The sequence below is a fragment of the Ochotona curzoniae genome, unplaced genomic scaffold, assembly GCF_017591425.1.
Source record: "Ochotona curzoniae isolate NIBS_2020 unplaced genomic scaffold, NIBS_Ocur_1.0 contig_3432, whole genome shotgun sequence".
Classification (NCBI taxonomy): Eukaryota; Metazoa; Chordata; class Mammalia; order Lagomorpha; family Ochotonidae; genus Ochotona; species Ochotona curzoniae.
The window spans coordinates 4,071,048-4,089,587 of record NW_024465859.1 but is presented as its reverse complement, the minus strand read 5'-3'; positions in this window follow the sequence as shown (position 1 = coordinate 4,089,587).

The window sequence follows — 18,540 nt, the reverse complement described above, 5'->3', positions numbered from 1 at the left end:
GAAGAGTTTATATTTATAGTAATATAGCAGTTTAGAGGTTCTCATTGTTATTCAGCGAATTCACAGCTTACAGAACAGAACCATCAAATTGTCAAAATACTAACTTTGAAATTAGCTAAGTCAATAATGTGGGAGAATTTGCTTTTCTTTTTTTTTTCAAGATGGGTAAAACAATCCCTAATTAATAGCAAATTGACTTGAAATCACACGCATGTTTCCAATAATTAGTAACAGCTGCTTAAAGCAACCAATTAAGACTGTAAAACCAATCCAGAGTCAGCAGAAAGTCTGATCATTAAAATTGATTATTTCTGTCTTGTGCTAGTGAAAATGTTTAGTGACACCTGCAATTTGCATATTTAACAATTCGTGTATTATTTATTCAAATCTTTATTTCTTATTAACCTTTTAACTACGATTTTGTTCATCAAGTGTCTTACTTTTTTCATCTTCCTATCATCACCTACTTAACTGACAAAAATGGATGTTAATAATTCATTTCCTGAATAATTCTTCTTAACTACTCGCAGTCAGGCATACATAAAAGTCAGGATCCAGGACCCAGTGCTACAGCCAAGTGGCTGAAGTTCTTGTCTTTCATACACCACGGATCCCATATGGGTGCCAGTTTGTATCTCGGCTGCTTTACTTCCCATCAAGCTCCCTGCTTATGATCTGGGAAAGCAGTGGAGGATGGCTCAAAACCTTGGGACTCTCAGCCCACATTGGAGACCCAGAAGACTCTCCTGGCTTCTGACGAGCTTAGCTCCGGCCATTGTGGTCACTTGGGCTGTAGTTATATGGATCATATCTCTTCTATCAGAAGTGGAACAAAGCCACTTGAAATGTTCTGGACTTAATGTACTTTCAAATTTCTGTTAACAAAAAGAGAATAGATTTAATGGAATCTATAGGCACAGTTCATAAAAACAGTCTCACTTCCTTCACTTCCTATGCTGCCACAATCTCCGTCCTTCCCTCCTTTCTTTGTATCAATTTTTTGGAGACATAATTTTAATCCACTCAACATTTACAGGCTATATCACCACAAATATTAACTCTGAATAAGACAAAAGTAGAAAGATTCCAGTTCTGAAGGTACATAATAAAATAATTGAACACAACAACCAAATCCCAAAATGACCACCCAAACAAAGATGTCATATGATTTCTCTGACAAGTGACAGTTAAAATAGAATGCAAAACATGTACATAAATGAAATTGTCATTTTGGAATATGATTGTCAAAACTTCATGCATAATCTGTGTAAACTTGGTAAGATTCTGAATTATTTCACATAAATGTCAAACATTGTAAGGAATTTAGAAATGATCTCCATATATTCATTAAAGCAAGGAAGATAAGATACTAAATAAAGCATGAAGTATGTTGTTTTATGCATTGTGATTTGTTATCCAATAATCGGATGTCCTAGGCTGTGTGTCATACTCAGAAAGTTGTTGAAGACATAGGAATATTCTCTTTGAATTTGCCTCCTTCCCAAGTTTATCATTGAAAACAGAATTTTTTTTTTTTTTGATCAGATGGGTCACTTTAGTTAACTGATACTTTGATAAACTTAGTGTCAAAATTGATAGACTAAAGGGGAATCTAGGGAAAGGAAGTTAAAAAGCAGTGACTCTGGGATTCAAATGTATTGTACTTGAAACTTAGAAAATATTGAACAAACTTTCTTGAATATTAGAATAAGAGTCTCGTTATAAAGAAAGAGAGAGAAAATAAAGGTAGCTGTTTTCCCAAAGAGCAAGAATTTACATCAATTTACTGGCAATAAAGAATTTGGTTATAATGGAAAAACTCGATTTTGTGCTAATGTTAACATTTCAGGACATTTTAATTAAGTTGTGTTCCTGAAATTGGACTTGTGCTTTACAGTTTGTTTGCTTAGGGAAAGTTTTCTGTTACATGTATCGAGTCTTAAACATTTGTAACCTGGTGGCTCACAATTTTTTTTTTCGGACCAAACGGATTCAATTCCTTTAAGAAGTTTATTAATAATACATGTGCCAAGACCTATTTTCCTGTACAGTTGGTTCATTAAATTTGAGCTGAAACACTTATATTTCTTTTGGAAATATTAACTCTGATGTTCTGCCGGAACTGGGAACTATCTCAGCAACTCAACACACCAATGCATTTATCGCTATAATATTTCAGCAAGTATTTATTATTATTACATTGAATTTTATGATCAAGGATTCACCATCTACCAAGTATATAATTATACAAAAACCACATTGCTTCTGGGAAATTGCTTTGAAGGAAAATTTTCAATGCAAAGATTCCTTTAGTTCAAACAGTTACAGACAATACTACAAAACAAAACAAATGGAAATAAATTTTCTTGGTAGATTATTAAATACAAAGATACTTAGTTTTGTAAGAAACCACAGGTGAGTTATCTAATCTGTGACTGTTCAAATATACAAAAGCAGAAAAGTGTAAATGTAATAATTATAGATATTTTAAAATGTGTTTAGAAAGGAGAATTGTGTTTTCAAAAATATTTTTAAGATTCAAATTTGTTCATATTAATTTATTTTTGCAGGTTTTAATGTGTGATAATCAACTTCATATAACTTTTTCTGAACTCACAAATTTCTTGAGGCAATAGAGGAAAGTGTCCTATTAGTAGGAAATGCAAAAAAGATAAATTTTAAATGATCTTACTTTCTAAATTACTACATATTCCTAGCCTATTCTCACAGTACTTATATTTCATTAAACAATATTTTTTACCAAATAGAATTTATGTCAGAATTCTATTAAGCTTCACAATGTATGTTTTTTAGAGTTATCATCATTTGTGTTCTAAAACTTCTATCTTTGTGAATTTGAGAAATGAAGGCAAGGAATGATATTGCTTCAATTCATGCCTTATTTGTAGGTTGCAATCTCAAAAAATGTGTAAGTAAACATTCTCAGATACGTGATATTGTTTATGATTTTATAACAACTCTATCCGTGCTATTTCAAGAGCTTAAACAGATGTGGCCAACAAAAAAGTCTAATCAGGCATACTCACTGACTTCATTACATCCAACATGATATTTTTACTTTGAGAGAATATAACTAAATAAATCCTAGATACGAGAGCAAATTGAATATATAAAGAATATTCCAGCATATCAGACTACTTCTCCATATTCATTACGCTATGCTAGCAATTCTATTTTTTTTACTCTTTGCTTAAAGGGAATGATATTTTTAAAATTGGTATATCCAATATTAAAACAGTGTAATTTTAGATGTTCACCTCCATGACGCCACTATTTGAACTTCCAATATCCATGGAACAATTCATTTTCCTCATTTTCATGTTCACTTGTAAATTAGTTCCATTAATTGTGGAAGCTTATTTGGTTCCAGAGAAAAATTTCATCAGCAGTCCTCCTAGCAAGGGGATCTGTTCCCCTGACGTGTATAGAAGTAATTATATTTCTACATTTTTTCTAGTTTCAGACCTGTTATTTTATCCAGAAGGTTACGAGTAAAGAGTGAAAACATACAGACTATTAAATCAAAATTAAATGAAGCATAAATTGCATTTTTGTATTTATAGCACGTTATTTTTATGAAATATTTTTCAAACTTCAGAATGAGTCACATTAGCTCTTATTGGTAACAGATTTACAACACAATTATTTTGAAAAAACAACTAAGTAGCAGATAATGATAATGGAAGATAATAACTGATTTTATTTTTTTAATGATGTTTACATTTTTGAGAAGGATGCATGCCCATGTGAACCACTGACTGGGAAGAGTTGAGGAATAGGGGAATATGGATGAGACCATTTTTCCAATTTTTTTTTCTTCTTCCTGTATCTGGAGGAAGAAAGGGAAAGATAGGGCAGAAGCCATACCTAATATCCTAACCCCATCAGTACCCAGGGATACAGGATAGCCACCTGATGTCATCCAAGGGTCCCCAATGTGGATCATGTTCCAAGAGAACTACTCAAATGGTTTTGACAGTTCTCAGATACTGTTGCTTTTGTTGATTTAAGGATGGGCAAATCCTTCCAAGGTGCATTATCTGAAATAGTTCATCTTAGAGTCTCCATCTGCCCAGATAATTGTTGTCAATGTTTGGCTGGAAGAATTCTTAAATTTGTTCTGGCCTGCATGGTACTAGATGTTCTATGGAGGGCTCAATGAACTAGTTGTCAGCTCCCTCTCCTGCATGTGAGTGTATCATCTACTGTACCATCTTCAGCAACTGAGAAGGTCTAGTTCTGATGCATGTACTCCACAGTCAGACCACAGATCCTGTGATGCTTCTCATGGTTGGAGGTCTTAGACTAGTGGTTCATTTTGGGAGAAAACCAAGAAAGCTTGCATGAAGTGACACCAGACCTGAGTCTTGTGTGTTCTTGTCACTGCAGGTCCAGATCAGTCCTTTACGCCCATCAACCTCTGCACACACTGTTAGTTACAAGTTCTGTCTCCAGCCCCATCTCTTAAAGAATTGTAAACCAATTCTTCTGCAGCCCAGCCCAACCCTGCCAACTACACACTTGTCCCATTCCCCAGTGAGAGCTACAACCTAATTGGAGTGACCTGCAATAGCCCCAACCAGGCAGAGCCCCAGCACTTGTTCCTGTGCTGCCAGTATATGAAAGAGACTGATCTGATCTATTCAACATTCCATTCAGTTCTTGTACATGTCAACGGACATTGAAGCAGCTCAACCCAACTGAACCTATTATCCAGCACACACTTACGCTGTCAGAAGCAATGTCTGTCTTACCAGCCCCTCCCAAAGCCTTGGTTCTCATGGTGACGCGTGGGAGTTGCAGCCAATTAGAGAGGTGCTTACAGTTTCCCTATTAGGCCCACTCCCAGCACCAGATCTTGCACATTCCAGATGGTTCCACAATCTGCAGACTTACTCCTTTTCCCAAAACTTTCCATGTGATAATGCAATAAAGCCCAATCAGCTTGCACTTACTCTGGTTCATGAATGCACCAGCAGACGTGAATGCTTAGCCTAGCCTGGTTTTCCCACTAACCCAGATCCCATGCAGGTCAATGGGTATTGTAGCCCTGCCTAACATGATCTGCCCTCTCCCCTATTCTTATGATTACCAGTGAGGGCCGTAGCCTAGCAGAGAAGTCCTTCTTGCCCCTATACTGGGCTCCCCTTCCCCTGTCACCCAGTCTTGTGTTTGCTTCTGGGTGCTGCTGCCCAGTATGGCATGGGCCATCTCATCTCAGCATTTGTCAGTGGGTGTGGTGCCTGACCTGGAGCAGCCTGGCTCCAGTTCCAGTTCTTGCTGGTGGTTGCTGCAGCGTAGCCCAGCCTGGACTGAGCCCATTCTTGGCCCTATTGTGAATTACTTGGTGTTGCAGCCCAAACCGAGCCTGTGCTGCACCCATCTACTTACAAAAAGAAATATATTTAGATACAGAAAACACTTTAGAAATCTCCTAATAGTATTAAAGGGGCAATAATAGAAACTCATTGAGTTTTAGTGATTTTTGTTTTGTTTTGCTTTTTGTTTCTTATATCAAAGCCCAGTCTGAGAGAGAGGCCTCTTTAGAATGCTTATATGTGCATATTGACTCAGCTCTGGCTCTCTCTCGCTTTCTCTCTCTCCCTGTCTCTCTCTCTCTCTCACTTTTTCTCCACTTCTCTCTGAAACTATGCCTTTCAAATAAAAATAAAATTCATCTGTAAAAAAAGAATTCCTTATAATAAATATTCAGGGGCCATCACGGCATCACAGTAATGTAGTCTGTGCCAGCATCCACAGCGCCATCAGTGTGTGTCCCATCTGGTCCACTTCTAATCCTGCTCTCTGCTTATGGTCTTGGAAAGACATTCCTGGCTCCCCACTAGGGAGTGAACCAGCAGATGGAAAATCTGTCCCTAACTCGCTCTCTAAATCTGCCTTTTATAATAAAATTAAATAAATAAATATTTGAAAGTAAGCATTTAGCTTTCTGGCTAAAATCATGCATAGCATTATTGTGTACTTAATGCATTCAGTATGGAGCACAATATGTGGCAGAGTTAATTCAAACAGATGGTCTCTATTGACAATGCAAATTATTAGCTGCGGTATTAAGATGATTTCAATTGGGCAAAAATTAAGTAGCAAATGGTTATAAGAGATCATTTAACTGTGACACAGTCCTATGAGGAAATGCATGAATCTCGGAAATATAAATTTGAATTATAAGTTTCATTACTTAGTAATTTACATAAAATTCATTCAGCAATTTTGAAGTAAAATTTCCTTCTATATGTAACATTAGGTGTTTACAAAGAACTCTAAGACATTCTATGAAGATTGAAAAAAAATTACATATTTTCACAGTGTCTGTGATACCTTATGCACATATGAGTGTGTGAGTGTTATTTGTCATTGTAGTGAAATTCTGACATTTTATGTAATCCATGTTATTCGACAGATATTAAAACTATAGATTCCACAAGTCTAACACTTTTTCCAACCTACAACTAATAACAATTATGTTTCCTAAGAGAATTAATTTATATTTATTTAAAAGGCAGGGTTACAAAAACAGAATGAGAGATGGAGAGGGATGCTTCACCCATGGGTTCACTCCGCAAATAGCTACATAGTTTAGAACTGGCTAAATCTGAAGCCAGGATCCAGGAGCTTCTTACAGGTCACCTACATGGCTGTTGGCGCCCAAGCATGTGAACCATCCCCTTCTGCTTTCACAGGCCACTAGTAGCAGTTGGATTGAAAGTAGAACCTTGTGCTGGACTCAAACCAGCACCTACAGGGGAGTTTGCTGCTGCAGGTGGAGGTCTAGCTTGCAAAGCCATGGTGCCAGCACCCTAAAATATTTTAGATATTTTTGCTCTACAAGCTCTAATAATTCCACCTCTACCAGAATGTATAGAGGGAAATGTCTAGGTACATGCACATGTAAATGTATAATGTGCAAATTGTAGGGAAAGAAAACTTTGTTATACAATTGAATTATAATATATCACTAATGTAAAGTCAGAAATATTGATATTTCTATTTACTTCCTATATAATTCTACAATGCTTTTACATATCTTAAAAATCCATTTTGATCCCATTGTTATGGCAAAGACACCTCATATTTTCTAGCTAATAACTACTCATATCATTTTTCAGAATAACAGTTTTCTTCACGTTGTTATGGTTAGATTATAAGTTTTCCTTTACATGTGTTCCTTCTTTTTTGTATAGTAATTGTACATTAAATTTCTTTTTTGTTACTTTTGTATTCCAGCCTTTTTTTGGGAGTGCACATGAAGAGAAACTTTGAGGTTCATATCATATATCATATATACATATATGTGTGTGTGTGACTATATATGATAATAAATAAGACAATATTACTAAGTAAAATGTTGATGCACATATTTGGAGTTTAAGTACAAAAGCTTGATACTTACCAGTCTATTCTCCAAACCAATAATTAAAATCCACTGGCTTGTTGCTTGACAATGAGTGTGTAGCATATCAGTAATTAAAATCCACTTTCAATACAACCCAACTCATCTCTTGTATTGGACACATTTCTCTGCATTTTTTTCTTGCTTGTATTTATGGCTTTTTTGAGAGTTACAATATCTGAGTTCATGATTCCAGGTAAAGAACATCAATGTATGTTCAAGAGAAAGTAAGAGCATGGGTCATAAAACAGGTGGAAAATCATTAGCCAGGTTGAAACAGTGAGAGCACATTTCAGGAAATAGAATAGGACAGGCCCAAAGCAGAGGAGCACCTGGAAACCAACAGGTACAAGAAAGCAGCAGGGACATCAGTGTGGTGTGGCAATGACCACATACCCCAACAACAGCCAACGAGCAGTGAACTGAGCTCCGTGGGAGGCCAGAGCTCTATCAGCAGCCAGGTGGGAAGTGAAGTTCACCAGTAGCTCAGAAAATGAGCCCAGGCAAAGAACTCCCTGTTCTGCAGATTTGCTTGATTTGAACCAGAAGAAAAGACAAAGCCATATACCCCAAAGAGATGGTGCAGGAAAATGGTGGATTCCACAGGCCAGGGTGCCACCAGACTGCCAATTTGGGTGCCACTTTGCGCAGGGAGTAAAGGAACTTGGATGGAATTCTGCATGCACTAAGCTGGGAGCAAACTCATACCCAGCTCAGTGCATTGCACCAACATGGCAGTCCACAGGATCCACAAAACAGGTCCTGGGAACTTCGATAAAAGGAAATTGCAAAAAGGTTGTACAGAAAACTTTCAGCCACAGATCAGAAACAAAAAAGGGAGAAAGTGGTGAGCCAGGAGCAAGGGCTATATAGATAGATGCCTAACACAAGAACCAAGACCTGAAATACACTACAAGGACTGACACAAGTGATTGCAAACAAAGACCTGGGTTCCAAACATAATCAGTAAAATCGAACTCTAAACCTGTGGGTTACACAGCTTAGAAACCTGTCCTAAGTAGAAGAATGTGATAATAACCAGAAGTGCAATCACAAAGAGCAAAAGAAGAGACAGAGGCACAAAGAATATTACTGGAGACTCCCCTTCAAAGGCACATAAGCTTTTGCCAACCTCAGAGTTAACTGAGAAATACATGGAAAAAATGGGGTGGGAGGAGAGCGATTTTAAAACACTTCTGATAAAGCTTCTTTTTAAAAAGTTTTATTTATTTTTGTTGTAAAATCAGTTAGTTATACATAGAGGAAGAGAGACAGTGCAGAAGATCTCCAATTTGTTGACTCACTCGCAAAGTGGCCACAATGGCCGGAGATGCACCAATCTAAAGTTAGAGCCCAGATCCTCTTCCAGGTCACCCATGAGGGTGCACGGTCCCAAGATTTTGGGGTTCCTTGATTTCCTTCCCAGGCCACAAGCAGGAAGCTTGATGGGAAGCAAAGTTGCTGGGATTAGAACCGGTGCCCATATGGGGTTCCAATGAGTTCAAGATGAGGACTTCAGCTGCTGGCTACTGTGCTGGGCCCAAAGCTTCTTATAAACAGTGAAAAGCACATACAGTACTTGAAGGAATATGTCACACAGGAAATAACAAAACTGAAAAAGAATCAGATTTATTATAAATGAAGGAATCAATAGAGCAAATTAAAAAGTCAGTGAAAATCGCCATAATCGAATGAATGAAGCCGAAGGAAGAATGTAAGAATTGGAAGATATTTCTTGTCTCAATGGTGAAACAATCAAAAAGCTGAAAGAAGAACTGAATCAAATAGGGAAAGTAGCAGGACATGGTACAAGTACTTGGTCCTTGCCACTCAAGTCAGAGATCCAGATGGAGGTCCAGGCTCCCGGATTTGACCCGGCCCAGATTTGGTGTTTTTGGCAATTAAGGAAATGAATCAGCAGCAGCATCTCTCCCTCTGTTTCTCTTGCTTCACTCTTTTTATTCTTGTCTTTCAAATAAATTTTTAAAAGCTTAATAGTAAGTAAACAAAGAAATAATATCAGAATGCAGGCAAATGAGATTTTATTTGAAATGTTGGAATAAAAACAAACAATTAAAGAAAGAAAATGAAATTATGTGTAATTTATTTTCAAAATAATTAATGAATTGAGATGCCCACACAAAATGGTTTTTGAATTTCATTAGCAAATGAGCTTCCCCTATCTTTTTTTTTTTTTTTTGATAGTACAAAACATAAATGATACTGTGGGAGCATTTAAGAGCATATATGAAGGGGCAGCTATAGGGCATACCTTTCTTAACATTTAAACACTATAATGTTCACGTTAGTTTGTATGAAATCATGGCTTTAGAATGAAATTGTCTATACAGTATAAAGAAAATAACAGAAGAATGATTTATCTTGTCTTTTGAGACTTGGAAGATTGCATCTTGTGATAAAATCTCCATGAGGGATTTCTCTAATTCAGGAGTTTTGCTTTTGTGTGGTTATGAATTATTTGCTTGAAGTTGAAGATATCTGTACACTGCAAGTTGGAGATGGAGTTGATCCTCAGAGAGATTTTTCTTTGTTCCCAACGTCCAGTTGCCAACTGAGATTAAGTGTGCTTCCATGGAAGCCCTTAGGACAACACAGAAGAGGAAATGGTTTTGCTGCTTTCTGCAAATAGATAGTGTCATTTTCATTTATCATTATAACTGTGACTTATGTTGCTGTGAGATACCACCACAACATTTTTTCTTGTTTTTTTTAAAGATTTAATTATTTATTTATTTTTTTTTTGCAAAATCATATATGCATAAAGAGGAGGAGAGACAGAGATAAAACTCTTCCATCCATTGATTCACTCCCCAAGTGGCCACAATGGCCGGGGCTGCACCTATCTGAAGCCAGGAGACCACAGCCTCCTTCAGTCCTACCACGTGGGTGCAGGGTTCCAAGGTTTTGGGCCATCCTTAAGTGCTTTCCCAGATCACAAGCAGAGAGCTGGATGGGAAGCACAGCTGCCGGGAATAGAATTAGCGCTCATATGGGATCCTGCTGCTTGCAAGGCAAGGACTTCAGCTGCTGGGCTACTGCGCCAAGCCCAACACAGCATTTTTAAAACTTTTTAAAATATATTTTTATTTTGAATTATGAATTACGTGATACAATTTTGTATAGGCTGGGATTCCCTCCCAAACTCTCAACCCCCTACAGATTTTCCCAATTTTACTCCAATAGTATAGTCCCACATAAGGAATCATAATTCTATTAGTCTCTTATTTAAATGAACCCCGACATTATTGGTACAGACAATGTCAGACAGTCCAGCATCCCATTGTCTACACATGTCCAACAGTTTCATTGGGAATCTATCTTTCATCTGAAAGCAGGGATGCATGCTCCATTATTCCCCCACATTTGTATATAATAGACCCCAGTACTCCATCACTATACATTTCCATAATTGAGAAGCCATGAAACTAGGTCAAAAACAGGTATGAGTTAGAGCAGCCACAATAACAACAGCAACATCACTAACAAATTATAGCACCATGAAAAAACACACCACTGAATAACCAGCACATGAGTGACAAAAAGGAAACACAAAAGTCTCTTGGGAAAAATGATGCCACCATGTAATCCATAAGTGAGAGATGAATTTGACTCCAGAAAAGCAATTATTTGGAATAAACAAAACTCAAATAAAAAACATCAAAACACACAAGATACAGCCAAAAAAGCAACTAAACAACCAAAACACAGTATGGATCAGGTTATTGAAGTTACACTTTCCATGTTGGTTTCCTTATATAAGAGAGAACATACGGCATTTGTTCGTTTGCAATTGATTCATTTCACTGAGCATAATGGACTCTCGTTGGGACCACCTGGTTGTAAAGGGTATAATTTCATTCTTCTTAATAGCTGAATAATATTCCATGGAGTAGATGTACCAGTTTCTTTAACCACTTTTCTTTGGACGCACATCTGGATTGTCTCCATGTCTTTGCAATTGTAGATCGTGCTGCTGCAAATATAGAATTACAGATCCCATTCTCATACGCAGATTTCACTTCTATTGGGTATATTCCTAGCAGCAGGATAGCTGGGTCATATGGCAGGTTTATTTGCAATTCTGCAAGCACGCTCCATACTGATTTACACAGTGGTTGTACTAGCCTACACTCCCACCAACAATGAAGGAGGGTGCCTTTCTTCCCACATCCACACCAGCAGGTTTTGTTAACTGTAGGCCAGTCTAAATGTAGGCCAGTCTCCCTGGAGTTACGTGGTATCTCGACGTGGTTTTCATTTGAGTCTCTCTGAAGGCTAGGGAGACTGAGCATCTTTTCATATGTCTGTTAGCCATTTGAATTTGTTCTTTTGAAAAAGTTTGTTCATGTTTAAAACTTTTGATGTGACTAGGTCCACAGGCTTTTTACACAAAAGAAAATGGGTAAGAGAGCAACCAAGCTGTGTTTACTTCAGTTTGTGCTCCTTTCCTTGCATCCATTCTTGCTTTGCTAGGGATTTCTAATGTATAAGTTCTGTGTAGATATTATGTTTGATAAGGGAGTAGAAGAAAGAGCCCATGATGGAATTAATTATGAGGTCATTCAGTGCAAATCATTGCTATAGTTAGAGCTGATGTCTTCACAATTTTGAGCAATTATTTAAAAGAATAATTTCATTTTATCACCAACGTACAAGTCTACTGTGTTTTGATTATTTTACACTCCTCTAAATTCTAGCTATAATCTCAACAGTAGACAAATAATTTCAGTTATTTAAAAATACTTATAGTACTTACTGTAATTAGATGAAACCATATAACTTTGACATGGCTAGTTCTTATAAGAATACCAGCCAATGACCGACAAGATTTGTCTGTATTTTTACTTATTTTTAGCTCAGCAAAACACATAGCAATTACCAGGCACCCAGAATTGCATTTATTTATCAGCATCTGCAGTGAACACCTGTGAAATCTAAAAATAGTGCTGGTTAAAAAAATGATTTTTGTACCCTAAAATAACAGAAAAAAGCTTTGGCATAATTTCTCTGGGGTTGTTGAAAATTAAAAGCCCGTTCTCCATTAATGGCAATGCGTAAATAGCCTGGCTACACTCATATTTTAAAGAATGGTGATAAATAGAAGTATAAGATGTGTATTTCAAATGGCTCAAATCAAATCAATACATTTTTTTGCTTTTTGCTTAGTTGAAGCAAAAGGAAATGGGATATATGTAACATACAATTTCTGAAAAATCAAGTAGGTCACATAGCACCAACTGTTCAACTTGGGTAACCAAAGTTGGAAGGATGCCAACTGCAGGATGTAGCAATTCTGAAAACCTATGCTGTTTTTCTAATGCTTAATTGCACAGGAGTACTAACGAGGATAAAATAATTATCTGTGGATATACATAAAGCTGATATATGAGGGTATTTCAAAAGTTCATAGAAACTCTGACTTAGGAAAATCTGACTTAGGAACATGTGAAAAAGCTTCATCAGCTATGTAAAGTGATATCAATAAAGGGACTGTCACACAACACTGCATAATGTCTTTTCAGAGCTAACAATCTATCTTTAAAATTCGATATTTCTTTATGGAGAAAGAGTCTGATTTTATATCTTGTTGCTTTTTTTTTTTTGAAGAAAGTGTATAGCGTATTATAACCTCATGTTAAATAAAATAATAGAAGCCAAAGAGAACACTTGCTTTTGACTTTTTTCTTCAGAGAGTTCAAAGCGCATTGCTATTTCATATTTGTGCTAAGTATGACCAACTTAATTTTACTTTATGTAAGTGAAGTTGACATCTTTTTATTTATTTTGTTTGTGGCCTTAACGTTTCGCTTGATGAACTGCTTACTTAGTAGCATATTAATTTATGACTTTAACACATATTGAAACTGTGCTTTCTGGGTTCTGCGCCATAGCCTAGTGGCTAAAGTCCTTCCCTTTAATGCACCAGGAATCCATATGGGTTCCAGCTCTAATCCCAGCTGCTCCATTTCCCATCAAACTCCTGCTTGTGGACTGGGAAAGCAGTTGAGGACGGCCCAAAGCCTTGGGACCCTGCACCCCTGTGGGAAATCCAGAAGAAGCTCCTGGTTTCAGATAGACTCAGTTCTGGCTGTTGTGGCCACTTGAGGAGTGAATCATCTGGCCAAAAATCTTACTCTCCCTCTCTCCTCCTCTCTGTAAATCTAACACTTAATAAAAACAAATAAATCTTAAAAAAAACCTGTGCTTTCTTAAAAAAATTTAAAAACAAGGAAAAATAGTATCTTAAGTGCCAAGTTTCAAAAGTAAATCAATCTTTGTTAACTATATGTATATTTCTAAATAAAATTAAAAACACTGTAAAGTAAAAGAAAATATCAATTTATTTGAGCTAAATAGTATCTTGTACTTGTGGGTACAAAGGTAATAGTTTCAAAAATAAATTGTGGCTTTACATTCTGGGAAAAATTAAAGTGCTTGTACCTGTGTGTTGTTTAATTGATGGATTGGATGACGTGCCACAAAATGTCTATGGTGAGAGAGACTGGATTTTTAATACTAATTTGTTTATTTTTATCTCTTCAATGTTAGCAATATATATTTTTTTTAACTTACTCATTCATTCATTCAAAAGGCAAAGTAACAGAAACAAAACAAGGAGAGTATAGGTTAAGAGACAGAGGAATCACCTATCAGCTGGTTCCCTCTCCAAGTGCCTGCAGTAACTGAGCATGGACCGGGCCAGAGGCAACGAACTGAATCCACTGCTCCAGCATGGGTGGCATGGATCCAAGCGCTTAGGTCATCTTCCATCGCCACTATGTTTTGAAGTGCATTAGCAGGGGGTTGAAATGAAAGTGGAGCAGCTGGAACTTTAACTGACAGTATGACAGTACGAGCTGTCATTCTAATAGGCTTCTTTTTTTTTTTTTTAAGATTTATTTTTATTGGAAAGGCAGATACACAAAGAGAAGAAGAGACAGAGAGGAAGATCTTCTGTCCAATGGTTCACTCCTAAGCAGCCACAACGACCAGATATGAGCCGATCCAAAGTCAGGAGCCATCAGCTTCTTCTGGGTCTCCCAAGCAGGTGCAGGGTCCCAAGGCTTTGGGCCGTTCTCTGCTGCTTTCCCAGGCTACAGGCAGAGAGCTGGATGTGAAGTGAGGTCGCCAGGATAAGAACCTGTGACCAAATGGGATCCCAGCGCTTTCAAGGCAAGGACTTTACTATGCTATCGCGCTGGATCCTCTAACAGAGTTATTAAAACTCGGTGAAAAAATAGCTCTTTTTTTTTACAAGCGTAATTGCCCAATAAAATAAAGATTGAGTACATTTAAAGAGTACCATGTAAAGATTTGACACATATACACATTGTATGATGAGTTGAACAAATTAACCCATCTGTCACCACACATGTAGCATATTAGATCCTTGGAGGTGGCTACTCTTAAAACTCATAGTCTCTTTTCAACATTTCCTCATTTAGACCTAATTACATTGACACATTTTAAAGTTTTAAGAACAAACAGAACATAGATAATTGTTTTTAAAATATATATTTACTTATTTTTACTGGAAAGGCAGATTTACAGAGAGAAGGATACACAGAAAGATCTACTGTCTTTTAATTCACTCTTCAGATGGCCTCAGTGTCCAAAGCTGAGCCAAGCTGAAGCCAGGAGCTAGGATCTTTCTCTGCGTCTCCTAGGATCCCAAGGATTTGGGCCATCTCTATTGCTTTCTCAGGCCATAAGCAAGGAACTGGGTGGGAAGTGCAGCGTCTGGGACAAACACTGAGGCCCGTATATGAACCTGGTGCTAACAATATGAAGATTATCCAGTTGAGCAATTGCCCCAGGCCCAAAATATGGATAACTTTAAAAGAACAGAAGTAAACTATCCAATCTTTCCCATAACAACATCACACAATACGTAATAAATTTTACAAATAAGATGTGATAACTTCAGGTTACAATTTCATAGCCATTTGCAACCTAGAGATGATACTTCCTACTCTGTGTTAAGCATTCATCTAAGCACCCAAGCTACACTGGCTGATCTAATCCTGTTGGATACAGTAATAATCTCATATGATGCTTGAGGACCTGAGAACACTAGAGGACTAAGTAATTTTTCAGACTCTCCTAGTGAGAGTATTTGAATTTGAACATTGAGACTCTGGCTTCAAAAGTCTAACTTCTCTGATTGTGTCAAAGTGTAGAAACTTATGCCTTCATCACTCACTGCCCCAATGAAAATTTTCTGCCTAGAAAACTTTGCACTACCTTTTTCAAGATTTATTTCATTGGAAAGTCAAATATGCAGAAAAGAGAAGAGAGAGAGAGAGATCTTTTGTCCGTTGATTCACTCCCCAAGTGGCTATAATAGCCGGAGCTGAGCTAATCTGAACCCAGGAGCCTGAAGCCTCTTCCAGGTCTCCTACATGGGTGCAGGGTCCCAAGCCTTTGGGCCTTGGAAAGTGTCCTCCACTTCCTTCCCAGGCCACAAGCGGGGAGCTGGATGGGAAACAGGGCTGCTGTAATTACAACCGGGGTCCATATGGGATCCTAGTATGCGCAAGTTGAGGACATTAGCTGGTAGGTTACCATGCTGGGCCCTAGAAAACGTTACACTCTCAATCTAAGATTTCATTCTTAAATTTGTTCTATTTACTTTTATATAACATTCTTTGTTCATTCTCAACTGGATATGAACTTGAATGTAGTATCACAGACTTTGTTCTAACTTTTTACTTTTTATTTTTATAGTCTATTGAAGCAATGTATAAAATTAAGGCATCGTATATTTTGAATTCAGCCTGAGTGGCGCATACTGCATGACTGAGGCGCTGTTTTACACTTCAGCTGTGAGGAAGACAGCTGATGACTTGGTTCTCATGAACCTAACATCCTACTGATGAAATAGCAATGTTGTGAAGTTACAGTGTAATTTATAATTTTGATATTTTTGGATATTATCTTATTTCTTAATCTTTTGATAACAAAGCTATTCCATTTTCTTATCCCTGCCCCTCAACATTTAAATAATTTCTCTTTTTTTCAGAAATGACTTTCTTGATTGGTGAATTTGGGAGTTAGGAGATACAAAAGAACCTACAAAACTCTCTCTCTCTTACCTTTGCTATTGCAGCAAAAGTGCAAGGGCCTCTTTTCCTAGTGACTGTTTTCCAAAGCCCAAGCTATTTCAATATTACATCAAAGTATCCGTAAGTGGTGCCTGGGTTGATCACCTTAAAGGACTAAATGGTGCACTTTTTTAAGGGAGAAAAAAAGTATTTGTTGATAGAATTTGTGATATGGAGCAGTCAGGTAGCTATAACTATTTTTCTTGCCTTATCAGTCACAAAAAGCTTTCCTTAGGAGCATGGAGTATAGTTGGTCTAGGGAACTCCACTCTCAATGAGGTAATTAATTATAATGCCATTACAACTCATTGCCTTTGGTTTCTGCTAGACAGATATGTAGCATTAAGCTTTAGCCACATGTTATTTTTCTATGTACTGTGCTAATGATGGTTCATTGTGAATAGTATCAGTGAAGAGAGGAAATTAGCCTCCTTGTTTCCTCTGTCCTGAATTCTTGAAGCATTTGCAGGCCTCCCAGGTGCCTTGCTATTTTATTCTGCCTTAGCAGACATCAGATACATTGCCTTGGAAAATGTAACTTGACGAGGTGAGAGAAAACATGAGAGAGCATACTGCTACTCTTGACCTAACCTGATATTTCTCAGGTTATAAAGCAGACAGATGGTTTTAAAGATTTATTTCATTTTTATTAGAAAACCAGTTATACAGAGAGGAGTAGAGACAGAGAAGAAGATATTCTGTCTAATGATTCACTCCCCAAGTGGCTGAGAGAGCCGGAGCTGCACCAGGTTGAAGCCAGGAGCCAGGAGACTCTTCTGGATCTCTCACATGGGCACAGGGTCCCAATGCTTTGAGCCATCCTCAGTTGTTTTCCCAGGCCACAAGTCGGGAGTTAGATTGGAAGTGGGGCTGCGAGGATTAGAACCGGCGCCCATATGGGATCTCAAGGAGAGTACTAGTTGTTAGGCTACCATGCTGACCACCCCCCCCTTTTTTTTTTAACGATTTATTTCATTTTTATTAGAAAGTCACATATACAGAGAGGAGGAGAGACAGAGGAAGCAGATTAATTTTAAGGTACTATCAGAAATAGAAAACAAATTGCTCAAAACTGGAATATTGATAATCCTCTACTTCTTAGCCGTTGGGTCCACGCTAATATTGAAAAGCTCCGCATTTGTTTCTAGCTCTTAGGTACATGGAGTTTTTTGGTTTGTTTTGTGTTTAAGTGAGCTGTTTAAGCAAGCAGCAAGAACACAAGCCACAGTCATGTACATCCCAGACAGTAAACAGAGCTTGGCACGTGGGATTGGTTCCTGCGTTTCAAAAGAGCAGTGCCACTGCTAACAATTGGAATAGTGTCTTAAATATCTTAGAAAAAAAAAAGCGGTGGAGTGGTAATTAGAAATAAAATTTAAATTATTTGAGGATCATCTTTGAATTAAACATGTTTCATTTACTATTTTTTTTTTTGTTACAGATTTAACATTTTCCTATCTCCATGCTCTGAAAAGATAGATATGCTACTAGGTATTTAGTAACCTTAATTTCATCTCATAAAAATGAAAATAAAAGGTGCTAGCATAGAGACTTAACAGGCTAATCCTGTACTAGCAGTGACCTGGTCATACAGGCGACAGTTCTAGTGTAGTCTGAGTTGCTCCATTTCCAGTTCGAATCCCTATTGATGGCCTGAGCCTTGGGCCTTTCCACCCAAGTGAGAATCCCAAAGCAAACTCCTGGGTGCCAGTTTCACATCAGCCATCTGGGCATTGAACCAGCTGATGGGAAAACACGCTGTCTCTCCCTTTCTCTGTAAGCCAGACTTACAAGAAAGCTAAATAAATCTTTTCAAAAACTAGAAATAATATCAAACTTGTGCCTTAAGATTTGTAAAGGACTATATTGTAATGTATGTGAAGTATTTACAACAATGCTAAAGCCACATACAAGCTACAGTTATGCTTATTGACATGATTCCTAAATATTAATTTCAAAATATGATTGAGAAAAATATTTTAT